The following is a 14,639-nucleotide window of genomic DNA, read 5'->3' on the forward strand; positions in this document are numbered from 1 at the left end:
ACTTTCTTTTTATCTAACCTCATACATGTCTACAATACAAAAACGTAAAATGTAGAATAAAAATTTTTACACCCTAAAAATTGGCACTAACAATTTTTAGTAAGACTTTAATTAGAGGTATTTAAGAATGGTTAGGGATCTCTGTTCTCTCATGGTCAAAAGAGAGTATGACTGTCATACAATATCTTAATACATTAAAAGAAAAAAATGCCACTTCAGGTTTCCTTTCCCTCTTTTTAGTTTTGCTTTTTCATTACTTCAAAACTAGACCCTGGTGGCACTATAGATAGAACAGTATTTACAAGCAAACAGAGACAACTTCACAGTTTTTATTGCTGACAAAGTTGGTTTCATTTCCAGATGTGCATAACCATCAACACAACCCCGTCTGGCCAAAATCTTCTTAGAGTTCACTTTGACATGAGACTCAACCTCAGCCAGAAGGACTGATTGGGGGCACTTCCAGAGATTGTCTTGTCATTTGAATATTGAGGAAGGAAAGAAAGGCTGGGTGACCCAAGACTCTGGAGCCCCTTACCATCCTAGAAGCTCACGATCTCAGAGCTTTTGGCTCAGAACTTCTGTCAGAGTACAGTTGTGGTTCTCTGAGAGATGGGGTCATTGTTATTATTCTTCCAGTCTCCAAGGCAAAATACATAGTATGACCAGCTATGTAGGTAATGCCAAAAACCACCTGGAAAAGACCCACTGCTGTCACAGGGCCACGTTGAAATGTGAATCATAGAAACTGCTGACCACTACAAAACCATGAAAATTTTGTTTTTTACCCTTCACCAGATGATGGTAAACTTAAAGGACCAACGAGAAGGCATTTAGAGGAAGAAGTCAACTTGCTAAAAGTGACATTTATTTTCTTCTGACTTACTATGGCCCACATGATGTTATTCTAACTGACCTATTTAGAAACACTTAAGAGTAATATAACAAGCAGTTGGTGAGGATTGGCAATTTTCTTAAGCTTGTTCATGCGTCACTCTGCTTTTGTTTGTCCAGCTGCCAGTATAAATTATGATCTGTTGAAGTGGATCTTGCTTGGCACTCTCTGGAGTTGGCCCGAACATTTGGATAGTCATATGTATCTCCTTTCTGAACAAGTGCATCATTCAATGGACTCATGTAGCTCAGATGATGCACAGATACTCTGTGAACACAAAGGTCATCAGCAGTGGTGGGAAAATGGAACAAGGAGAAAGACCAAAGGACAGTTGAGTCTGTCCCATTCTAAATGTTACTCAATGTGCTAGGACAGTGTGACACCAAGACCTTATTGTTGTGTCCAGCCATCTGGGTTTTCCCAGACATTCCGACTGAATCACTTTACTGCCAGATACAGCCCATGTGCTCTACAAATTCCTGTTTACTCTCTTCTTCAGTTCCTTCTTCCAGCTTTCTCAATCTGAACATTCTCCAAGGTTTGGCATTTGTTCCTATGGCATCTGGTCTGAACACCTCACACCGAGGCTGAGAAAGGCACTAATGAGCAGTGAGGGAAACTGTCCCTCAGTTATAGTTGTTCCCTTTGAGCCTCTTTATTCTCTTTCCTTACATTAAATTAACTCTTTAAATTCACATACATTAAATTTAAATTCTATTACTCTCTTTATGATTATCTTCTCAACTGGATATCACTTAAAGAAAATTAGAATTTTGTAAGAACAATTTTCCATTTTCCTTTTTCCTTTTATCAACAATCTGGGCATTCTCCTTCCTTATCTCTCCACCCTCCTCAGTCCCACAGATTCCTTTCTTCCCTCTTCCCAGTTTCTGGACATAGGCAGAGACATCCTAAATGTGCAATGGAATATGAGTGTGTCTGTATGTATGGATTTTTGTGTTAAATAATTTCCAGATGTCACTTCTTTTAATTCTCACAACAACTGTGTGAAGTAGATTATTATCCCTTCTTTAAAGGGAAAAATGTGTGGGCTTAAGAAAAGTTGGGTACTTTGCTGACAATCCGAGCACTGGGAAGTAGTGATGCAGGATGTGTGCTTGAGGGAGGGTGTGTATTTTCATGTACATGCTCTCATCTGCCCTACTATGTTGCTCATTGTACTCCCCACAGTATATGAAAAACTTATGGAAATGAGAAGCTTGTTCTTGTACAAGTTTTGGGGCTAGGGAGTGATAAAAAGGAAGAAAACTCAATGCATGTCTTATGGATTATTTCCCACCATTTTCTGGAAAAGGAAAATACAACTTTGTGTTACAGGGTTTTTCAACTTTTGGGTACCACTAACTGCTTTTCAGATCCTTGGGAAGTTGGCTGAAAGGTGTGGACCTCTGCCAAGAACACAAACTTGGAAGAGTTGAAGGACCGCATGGCTGACGTTACAGGGAGTATGTACACATCAAAACATTGTTTAATAAACATCTGAAAATTGCAAGAGAAGTGGGTATTACAGGATGATTTTCCCACCACAATGTTGGGAAATTGTTCTCTCTGCTCTAGTTACCATTAGTCAGAGATAAAGATTGTACGTAGTGGTTTGTGTAAGATAATTTCACTCCCATTTTCAAGGGCAGTCATTTTTCTAAAAAGATAACCTTTAAGTGTTTATATAAATCACAATTCAAACTTTGTAAAATAGTGTTCTTCCACTCATAGTCTTATTTGTATTTTCATTCAGGTAAGATGTGTTCTTTTTAAGTTTTAGGTGTCCCAATAATTTAACAGCCAAAAAGTAGTTATTGAGTTAATATTATGTGCTAACTACTTCTCTAGGTACTATGACGCTACAGAAGATATAATACTTGTCCAAAAAGAAGTTTATGATTGTGTGGCAGTTAGAAGATTAATTCTACACATGAAAATCAATGAGAAGGAATAATAAAGCATACAATCAAATATAGAATAAAATGGTATTGGTTCCAGGTGTGATAAATGTTGGTTTATTCTTCCTCATTTTGACTGAAACAGGGTTTGAATCAAAAGATTTGAGACAATTTGTAGAAGTAATCTGGAAAACCTATAGAGAAGACTTATAGAGGTAGATAGGAAATGAGTTTATGCCACTGAAGACACACTGTGAGCAAAGTCATCAAGATTGTGATAGGCATTATCGCATATGGAGGCAACCCAACTAGCTTAGTATTCATGGGAAATAGGAAGAGATAGCATGTCAGAAAAAGAGGGATTTATATTTGTGGAGTATGAGTCTTTTGGAACTTCAAACAGCGGAGAATAAGATATAAGAGTGTTTATGAAATTCTACTAAATAAGGCTTTAGAAAATAGGTAGAAAAAACTGAAGTCAAGTAGTTAGTTGAGCATTTATTTGAGCATTTCATATCATGATTGCCTAAGATAGAGAGATCAAAGCGTAAATGGAGAGAGATAAATAAATGGATATCTCAAGGGGGGATTTTTCTTTCTTTCTTTATTTTGTGTGTGAGAGAGAGAGGTGGGAGAGGTGCAGAGAGAAAGCGAAGGAGAGAGAGAATCCCAAGCAGGCTCTGTGTCACCACAGAGCCTGACATACTAAGGCTAGAACGCACAAACTTTGTGATCATGACCTGAGCCAAAATCAAGAGTTGGATGCTTAAACAACTGAGCCACTAGGTGCCCCCAGCAACCTGTGTTTTCACCTGTCCTCCAGGTGATTCTGATAATGCTAATGTTCAAGAACCTCTGGTCTAATAGAATTAGGAAGGTAAGGTGAATTAGTAGCTGGGAGTGGGTTCCTTGGAGTTTGGGAGGTACATGAGGCAGACCATCAGCCTTTCAAGGAGTATATCAGTGTGTGCTGATAAGGATAAAAGATTAGAAAGTCGCTCTTAAGAATCACAAATTAATGTACCATTGGCCTTTTGTATACATTCGCCTTGCATTTGTTGCCCATTTCATTAGCAACTCTAAATGTAGGCATTGACAACAGAGAAGGGCATGGAGTTCCATCATAGTAGATAGTGGGAAGATTAAGTGACAGGTAGAGTCTTGAAATTTCTTCAAAACACGTTATGATCAGTATGATGGAACACCAGCTCTACACAATGATGCTTTCAAATTAGTCAAGGCTTTATTTTCTATAATATCAGATTATATAACTTATATAATATTCTATTTATAAATAGATAGAATAATATATTTATTGTATTATTTTTATATAATCTTTAAATGTGGATACGTTAGGGTGACACATGATGTGTAATGACTATTGTTGAAAGAAAGCCAACATAATTCCTTCTTCTCCTCTTTGTCTTAGTTATTCCTTCATCTCTTTCCTTTGATTTTCTTTTTTTACTTTCTAACACAATTTTCCAAAAATTGTTCTCTGAGCTATTTATCTATTTACCAAAACTACTTTAAGTAACTAATACAATTTCAAGGATTTCACTTGCATGATCATTTTGAAGAGTATATTTATTTCTAGTCTTCTCAGAATATTATTGGAAGTCCAGGGCCATTTCTTGTAATCACAGCCTACTAAATCTTATGGAATTTAGTCTTTGTTTACTTCCAAATAAACACACTCTTATCTAACCACCCATCCATAGCTAGAAACATATACCTTAGGCCTCAAATGAGAGATTGTATATTCTGGTTTTGCTTTGTTTTTCCCTAGATTTATCCACTACTTTTTCTCATTTACATGACCTTCTCAAACTTTACACCTTCTCCCTTGCATGGATTAAGATAAGTTACTTCACATATTAACTGATTCTCTAGTGTTGATTGGTTTCTGGACAGAACTTGACCTGCAAGCATGTTCTGTGTCCTGTGCTCATCTGGGCCAGTAAGAAATCTTGACCATTACCCAATTCCCAGTACTGTGTCTCTAACTCCACAGCTTGATATTTCCAAGTGGATATCGTTTCAAACTCAACACATGCAAATTAAGTTTCCCATTTTATTACTCAAATGGGATTTTCTTCCCAAATTGTTAGTCAGAAGCTTCCCCCCGCCCCCAAGCTTCTAGGCTTAAAACTTTTGAGGCTTTGAAACCTTATTAATGATCTACTTATGAAACCCTATTACTTGGCTACATATAATCACTTTGTCCCATTACTTTGTTATTTTTGTCTCTGTGCCTTATTTCTACCTATTCCCCTTATGTAGATGGATCTGTCTTCACCTCTATCAATTTTATTCTTAGCCATACTTTATATTCAGCTTGTTTGATTTCTTGATAAGAAATCCCCAATTAACCTGATATTGGCTGTTTATCTTCCATTTAAATATTTCCAGATGACTTTCTTGTATTACTTAGTATATGAACATATTTATTTATTAGTTTCACATTTTTGTTTAAATTCTAGTTAGTTAACATACAGCGTAATACTAGTTTTAGGTGTAGAATTTAGTGACTCATCACAAACATAATATAACACCCGGTGCTCATCACGACAAGGGCCCTTCTTAATACCCAATACTCATTTAACCTATCCCCCTGACCACCTCCCTTCCAGCAACCCTCAGTCTGTTCTCTATAGTTAAGACTTGGTTTTATGGTTTCCCTCTCCTTATCTTCATTTGTTTTATTTCCTAAATCCCATATATAAGTGAAATCATATGATATTTGTCTTTCTCTGGCTTATTTCACTTAGCATAATACTCTATAGCTCCATTCATGTCATTACAAATGACAAGATTTCATTATTTTTTTATGGTTAAGTAATATCCATATCTACATATCCATATATATATCTATATATATCTATAAAATCACATCTTCTTTATCCATTCTTCAGTCAATGGACACTTGTGCTGTTTCTATAATTTGGCTATTGTTGATAGTGCTGCTATAAACATTGGAGTACATGTGCCCTTGAGAATCAGTATTTTTGTATCCTTTGGGTAAATACATAGTACTGTAATTGCTGAGTCATAGAGTATTTCAATTTTTTAACTTTTTGAGGAACCTCCATATTCTTTTCCAGAGTGGCTGCCCTAGTTTGCATTCCCACTGACAGTGTAAGAGGGTTCCCTTTCCTCTGCATCCTTGCCAACATCTGTTGTTTCCTGTGTTGTTAATTTTAGCTATTCTGACAGGCATGAGGTGATATCTCATTGTAGTTTTGATTTGTAGTTCTCTGATGATGAGTGATGTTGTACATGAACATATTTACTTACATATTAAATTCTCTTCTACAATTTCCCCATAACTTATATATAAGACCCTAAGAATGCAGGGTGATTGATTTTTTATTATTATTTCTGTGGTGAATTTTAGTGATCACTTGAGAATTGAAAATTGAGCAAACAATTCATAATTGTTTAATAAATGATAATTTACTTATCTAAACCTCACTTTCCTACAAAATGATGGCATACTATAACAACTAAAGATCAGACTTTGCCCTAAGAAAGATGGAGCTTTGTGGGGTTCCTGGGGGGCTCAGTTGGTTAAATGTCCAACTCTTTATTTCAATTCAGGTCATGATCTCATGGTTCATGAGTTCAAGTCCACATCAGTCTTCTCACTGACAGTGCAGAGCCTGCTTGAGATTCTCTCTCTCTCTCCCTGTCTCTATTTTCTCCCCAATAAACTTTAAAAAAAGAGAAATATATGGATTTGTATGCTAGCTCAAACACTTTCTCTTCTCTTTTAATGGGACCAGCTCAAGCATTTCCTGCCTTTGTCAACTTGAGTAAATTACCTAATATCACTAAACCTTTATCTAAGAAGTAAAATAATGATATATGAAAATTTTCTCTAGGTTATAAATTGTTGTGAGGATTATACTTTATTTTATATGAGTTCCTATCATAGAAGTCTCAATATACCATGAAACTTATTATTTTGTCATTATTCACTATTATTAAGGAATGTTAGGTGACATTTAGCAAAAACAATTTAGCTCTATTCTTTTGCCTAATCTTCTCCAAAAGCCCTCACTGCTAGGTTGTTGGATTTGAGGGCAAGCATATCCTTAAATTTGCCAAAAGAAGGAATTTCAGACAATCACAGATTAATTCAATCTGTTTTAGGTAAATACTACTTAGTTCAGGGTTTCTCCTCCATTCTTCTACCCAAGAGGATACTGGGGGTAGAAGAAATCTGTAGGGCTTTCTAATTCAGTGTCTGGTTTTATGTCTTTTGGATACTAATTAGCTTAAGTATCAAAGTTCCCTGTACTGCCTCTTAACTGGGTCTTATGTTAACATCTGTCCTTAAAATTGTAGTGGGTGAAAGTTGAGCCTGTCACCTAGAATGGAGTCCAGTGACCCTCGCTTGACAATTTGCCCTCATTTGAGCTCCTAATGTCCTCAGAATTTCAATCAGGGTGTTCCTTCACATTCTTGGTTTGGATTCTTCATCTCTACCTGTGGCCTCTGCTGCAAGGTCACCTCATTCATGGTTGTCCCTCTTCTCTTCCCCAAACTTTCCACCCCTGGAGCGTGCTGGAAATTGTTTTCTGTGACATTTGTTATCAGAGGGAGATTTGGCATATACCATAATTGCTCTTCTCTCTGCTAAATATGCCACTCTATTGATGTCACTACTTCATTCAGTGGGAATTGCATACTGGTACAGGGCACCCTGCAATGTACTTTCCTCATAAAAACCCAAATTAGAAGTGAGTCAAAGCCTGTCTACATTTGGCCTCCAGCTCTGCATATATGAAGTATCTCCCTGTTGCCATTCATGCTTTATCTCCAAGGATTGCAACCTAGAGTTACAGCTGTAGCGTTTATGTTCCTGTTTCTCTATTTCTGTTCTCTGGAACAAGAAATGCTTTCTTTTTATTCCTTTTCTGTCTATAAAATACTTCTCTTCTGTGTAGCTTTCTCATTCTCAATATATCATTAACCTGTTCCCTTCCTTGGAGCCATAGTGGCAAGCAGGCTTTGTGGGAACAAGATTTGAGGGAAGAATAATAACTATTTCAGCTTATCATTTTTGGAATATTAACCCATTATGTATAATTTTACTCAGGAGAATTTGTTATAACTGTTGATTACCATATAGTTGGAGGTTACTGTCAAATGTCTCAAACGGCACATATTTAATTCTCTTTCTGTCACCCTTCACTAGAGCTGCCCAACTGCACATTTCTAATCCTGGTCTGTATGAATGACAAATGATGGACTTTGTGATACATAAACTGACTAATGGCTCCACACAGCCCAATATAGCCATCCCATATGTTCATTTCTAAATTTTTACTGGGCAGCTAACGAGACTTTCCCACAAAGTTTATCCAGACCTTCTTCATAGTGAGTGAAAGGACCAAAGAGAATTGATGACTCTGGCTGGAGTGCAGATGGCTTTTGGAAAGCCCAAGTTTTTTCTGGCTGTGTGCTTAGGTCTTGGATTAGGAAAAGGCCATGCTGATATTGCATTTGTTTATTTATCAGATTTAACAAACATCTTTTGAATGCCCACTATAGGGAAAGTCTGAAATTATGACATGAATAAGTGCATTAAAATCTCTCAGTCTACTTGACCACAACATGAACCTCTTGGGTCTTATTTGAGATAGTCTTGGCACATGGAAAATAAATATCTTATCTTTGGGTCATTGTACAGTTCTTCTATTATAACATCAACTTCCTAAACATTAAGGGGTAGAAATATACTTCTTTTTTTCTTGATTAGAATATAACTTGAGGGCTTTTTGCCTCTATAGGATAACCTTACAATTTCTGGATGGTCCTAACATCCAAGTCTTTTTTCCCTTCACTAAATAACCAACACCGATACCCCAACTCAAATCATTTGCCTATAAAGTACCTTGAATTCTTCACGTTTCACCAGATATAACCAATATTTCATGCCAGAATTTACCACTGTAACTATATCTTTTATCTATTCACCATGAATGTGATTTTTGTATACCTCCTAGAGCCAGATGTTTACAAATTCAACTATATAATCATTCATACCATTAAATCTAATGTATCTACAAGCCTCTTAGTGGAAAATAACACAGGTCTCCAGCTGGCTATTTTGCAGACACCAACGCAAACACACTAGCTGTTTGAAGAGTTCCTTCATGCTTGTCCTCCTTCAGGGCTGTCAAAGTCTGTAAATTTATGAAGTCTAGTTAAGCTATGAGATTCTTCTTTATCCACCAGACACATTGGTCTTAAAAGGCTTGAGATTATTATCCAGGATTTCTGAAGGATGTCTAAGGGAGGTAGAGAAAAATATGTGCCTGTTTTAAGGGTTGATCAGAAAACTAAAAGAGCACCTTTATCTTTTACTGAACTTAAAGAAACCATAAACCATGGCGTTTCATACCCTTTGTTTTATAGCATTAAGACAATCCCTGAGATGAGATAAGCTCACCCCTTATCCAGAGCCACGAAATAGCCATGGTAGTGACTGCTGCATACATGTTCACTCAGGGCCTCGCTTACTCCGTGAATTACAGAAAGATGAAAGCACATCCTCAAATTCAGTTGGACAAAAACGGTGGGCAAAAGGACCCTTTAAAACAGTAGGGTTGTTCTAGGAGTACAGTTATTAAATTATTAAGATAGGAGGCTCAAGTGAGTTGGAAGCTCCTATAACAGAATCAAACCCAATGTGGTTTCTCTTTTATCTAAATCTCCTGTTTTGTCATATGTTTATTAGCTCAGTGAACATATATTAATGTGCACTGTTTACCAAATTAACTTTTATTAATAAATTAATTTTTAAATAAATAGTATTCCTTGGTACATAAGATTATGTATAGCACGTAGTATTCTATAATTACACTTCGTTCCTCTTACAGTGTTTTATAAATATACTCTCAGCATATTTAAAAAGTATTATAAAGTCCATCAATTTCAGTTATTTTTCCTTGGAAACACTTGGGGCTCTTTGTGCTTCTTTTCCAATCTAGACTGGCTGCCCTCCAGGATATATAAAGCTTGTGCTCTGATCTTCCCTTCACTACCATCATGGGATTTCCCTTTTTTTAATTCTCCTTAAATTAGAATGAGAATAGTAGAACCTATTTCTTGGATTACATATCTATACCTTCATTCATTCTTTTCCTTAGTTACAGTAAATTCTTCAATAGCTTCCCCTTTTTTGGATGAATTTGGTAAATTTTGGAGATCTTATATGAATAAAAAACAATTTTGCTCTACTCTTACATTAAATATTCATTTAACAATTGTTCTTTATTATTTTTTATTATTTTATTTTTTAAACATTTATTTATTATGAGAGAGAGAGAGCATGAGTATCAGCAAGGGAAGGGCAGAGGAAGAGAGAGAGAGGGAGAGGGAGAGGGAAGGAGGGGGGAGAGAGAGAGAGGATCCCAAGCAGTTTCCATGCTCAGCACAGAGCCTAAGACAGCTCAATCTCAGGAGCTATGAGAGTATGACCTAAGCTGAAACCAAGAGTTAGATGCTCAATCGACTGAGCCACCCAGGCACCTATTTGTTTATTTTAAAATCCAGTTTTGTCAGGGACTTAAAAGGCTGCTTTGGATTTTCAGAACTATTTCCAATGAGAAAGTTCAAGTTTGGTCACACTTAAAATTATTAATTTTTATGCTTTTAAAGTGCAGAAAATCTAAAAGTTTTTTTTGTTTTGGGAGTGGTTTTGTTTATTTGTTCTACTTGAAGAGAAAGAAACACACAGAAATTGGAATAATCATACAAATATCATTATGATACAATTTGTTCCTAATAACTTTTTGTAAGAAAGATAAAAAGAAAGAGATAATGGTGAATTAAAATACAGATAATTGAATCTGGTTTCACAATACTATGTAATGTTATAAAATAAATTATATTAAATATATAATATATATTTCATAGAATTTCTCAACTATTTTGAAAATGCAATATTTTGTATTATTATATCCTATATATAGTATTATTTAGAGAGCTAAAAATTTGAGAACATTTTGTAGGTTTATTCTGCACATTTTCTAAATCCAATAAATTCATGATCCTCTACAACATTATAAATGGAAATACATATTAAACACCAAAACTCTATCATTCTTACAAAGCTTCCCTTTATCGGTTACCCCCTAAATTATATTTTAGATTGATTAGCAATTATTAATGGTTAAATTGGTGAAAAAAGTTTTCAAAGCTCACCTAGACATCTTTAAATGTTGATGACTCCAGAATGTTATTGAGACTTGTCATTAAGCAAGAAAAATTTTTATAAAAGAAAAGTTAATACACAATTTATGCAATGTTTTCTTACTGTTTACTAAGCTCTTTTTATAATAACATATAAAATTATCTGTAATCATTTCATTATCCAAGAAAAAGAGGCTGCCACCCCATCTGAATAATGAACACACACGGGCTTGTGAATGTATTGAATCTAACAGGAGAAAGAAAGTGGTTGAGTGTAGTTGGGTTATAAAGGATAGCTGGGGTACAGAGATACAAGGGGATGGTTGCAGTGAATAAGGCTTACAAAGTAAACTGATTTATAGTCTCAAGACCCTTGTACGGCAGGTGAAAGCACTTGAACCCGACTCTATGGGCAGTGGGCAGCCAACAGAGTTACATGGGCATGAGTGAAATTATTCTATTTGCTTTTTAAGGAGGCAACCAAAAGCAACGTATCTGATGAAGGAGAGAGACAGTGGAGTAATCCTAGCAAAAGATAATGGGAATAACTTTAAGAAATCATAATAATGATTTGGAGAGAGAGAGAGAGAGAGAGAGAGAGAGAGAGGCAAACCAAGAAACAGACTCAACTATAGAGAACAAACTGGCAGTTACCAGAGGGGAGGAGGGATGGGTTAAATAGGTGTGGAGATTAAGGAGTGCTATTGTCATGATAATCACCAGCTGATGTATGGAAGTGCTGAAACACTATACAGTAAATCTGAAACGAATACAGCTCTGAATATTAATTAAACTGGGTTGAAATAAAAACCACTGACTATGTGATAAAACTGAACAACAGAGAGATTAAAAAAAAAAGAAGTCATAAAAATGATATTTAAAAGGAAGTACATTGGAGAGACATTCCAGAGATTAAAATTTACAACTGATGGTTGCCAAGGGTGATAGGGTAAGGGTGTGGGTAAAATGGATGATGGGGAATGGGAGATACAGGCTTCTAGTTATGAAATGAATAAACCTCATGGGAATGAAGCTCACATCATAAGGAATATAGTAATAGTAAGTGATACTGCAAGAGTGATAATGTAATGGACAGATGGTAGCTACACCTGTGATGACTGTAGCAAAATGTATAAATCTGTCAAATCACTAAGTTATACACCTGAAACTAATGTAACATTGCCTGTCAATAATGCTCAAATAAAAATAAATGCATATATTTTACAAAGTTAGTGGATGTATAAAGCAAGATGAGAAAGAGTGAGGCACAAAAGATGATTTGGGCTTCTGTCCTGAGGGTGAGAGAATACAATTACAGTTTCTAGTTATATAGCATGTCACAATTTACAATTTCATGTTTGCTGCATTCCATTATTTCAACCATCTGTGATAAATTAATATGAATTAAATTACAAATAAGGTTTATATAACAATCTTAAAAGGCTCTGACCACCACTAAGTAATTTCTTTGGGAGATACTATATGCAGGTACCTTTTCCCAGGGAACTTTCTTCCTTATAAAGTGGAAGTTGACTTGTGTTCCCCATTTTGAAGATATTGGGTACACCTATATTATCTTTGATTCTCCCTATGTTACTAGATAAATGGATTTTTACAATTGTTTATATAACAGGCATATGGTTGTGTCTCTGGGGGAAAAAGTGATTTAGATAGTACTTCTCAAGCCTTTAAAACACATATGAATCATCAGAGAATCCTATTAAAATGCATTCTGATTCAGTGGATGAGGGTCTGAAATTCTGCATTTCTAACAGGCTCCCTGCGACATCAATGTTACTAGTCCATAGGAGAAATTTTGATCAGAAAGGATTTGCCATGCATACATTTGTACAGACACATAGTTACACAGATACACACAGATTGCCTTTGATTAAGCACGTGTCCCATTCTGGGATATTTATATCTTATTTCACTTTAAACGTCACAATCATTTTCTCACAGGTTTCAAGACAGACAATAATTGTTACCAATTGTATATGTTATATGTGTGTTTTTGTGTTTTTCAGGAATGCAGCTACATTCCATTTCTGTCGCTATTGGCAAGAATTCTCCTAAAGGTCTCTCAACACGGTAGTGATCTTTTTCAAGAAGAGATCTCATAAAGAAACTCCTCATTGTTAGCTGTTCATTAATAGTTCTCTTATTGGCAACTTGGATGTATGCCTCTTAATTTTGTAAGTATTTTAAAATTAAAATTACTTCCAAAGCATTTCAAATACTTCTGGCAATAATGTCTGCTTGGAAGGAGAATTTCTAATTCTCCTCCCACAGGTTTTTCTTTTATGGTTCCATAGCCTTGTGGGTTTCCTTAATAGTCTGAAATTCCACAATATAATCCATGTGTGTTGAAAGACATCTGAAATCATCGACATGCCTCAGGGTCTCAGGATTAAGCAACTATCAGCTCTGTCCTCATGTAATTGGACTCAAAGAGGTAATTTCCCATTTAGGTCCAACTCAGAAATTCCTTCTTTCTCTTTCTCCTCCTCTATCCCTATACTTCTGGGTAGAGAAAACCCATTTATGGTTCAGACACATTTCTTTTTTTTTAATTTATTAATGTTTATTTATTTTTGAGAGAGAGATACACACAGAGTGTGAGCAAGGGAGGGACAGAGAAAGAGGGAGACACAGAATCTAAAGCAGGCTCCAGGATCTGAGCTGTCAGCACAGAGCCTGACACGGGGCTTGAACTCACAAACTGTGAGATCATGGCCTGAGTGAAGTTAGATGTTTAACCGACTGAGCAACCCAGGTGCCCCTATTCAGACACATTTCTTTTTTTTTAAATATAATTTATTTTTTTAACATATGCAATTATTTTCCGTCATTTACGATACAGTAGTTACAATGATACTCCAATCAGAAAAGCAAAGTAAAAAATCAAAACCCCCACTTCTATTTCATGTAATTAGACTTATACAGAAATTAGAAGGTTAGGTACCAACTAGTTAATCACCTAATTTCACAACTATCTGAAGTGGCAATTGTAATATAGCAGCTTATCTATGATATATTCAAGATACATGATATAATTTATTACTTGCCCATAAGCTAAAACACAGCCTGCTTAATACCTTTCCTTAAATTCCACCTCTATACTACAGTATACTTGAGGTCCATGCAAAAAAAGTAGCTACTTTTTATATGTAAAATGGATGATTAAGTCTTTGGTGCTGTAAAAGCAACTTCAATTAAACATAACCACCCCCACCACCATAAAAAGAAGAGAAAAAAAAAGTAAAGAAAATAATAAGGGAAAAACCCAAAACACATTCCCTAGGGGGGAAAGAAAGAAAAACAAAAAACCAGCATGTAATTTCTGTCCTTGACAGAATGTATTAAATAAGCAAACACCACCAACAAGCAAAACAAATACTACAATGTAAAAATATTTAAAAAAATGATAACCCTCTCACATGCACAAATGAAAGGTTGCACACAAAGAACTCACATCTTTTCAAGCTTCAGTAGTAAATATTCTGCTACTATGTATTAAATACTGCATGCTTTGCCCAAGCTAAGATGAAAACGCATCATAAATCAATAGGCATTTTGCATTTTCTTTCATTATCTACTCAAAGTCATGCCTACTGCACCTCTAAACATTTCATTAA

The sequence above is a fragment of the Suricata suricatta genome, chromosome 15, assembly GCF_006229205.1.
Source record: "Suricata suricatta isolate VVHF042 chromosome 15, meerkat_22Aug2017_6uvM2_HiC, whole genome shotgun sequence".
NCBI lineage: Eukaryota > Metazoa > Chordata > Mammalia > Carnivora > Herpestidae > Suricata > Suricata suricatta.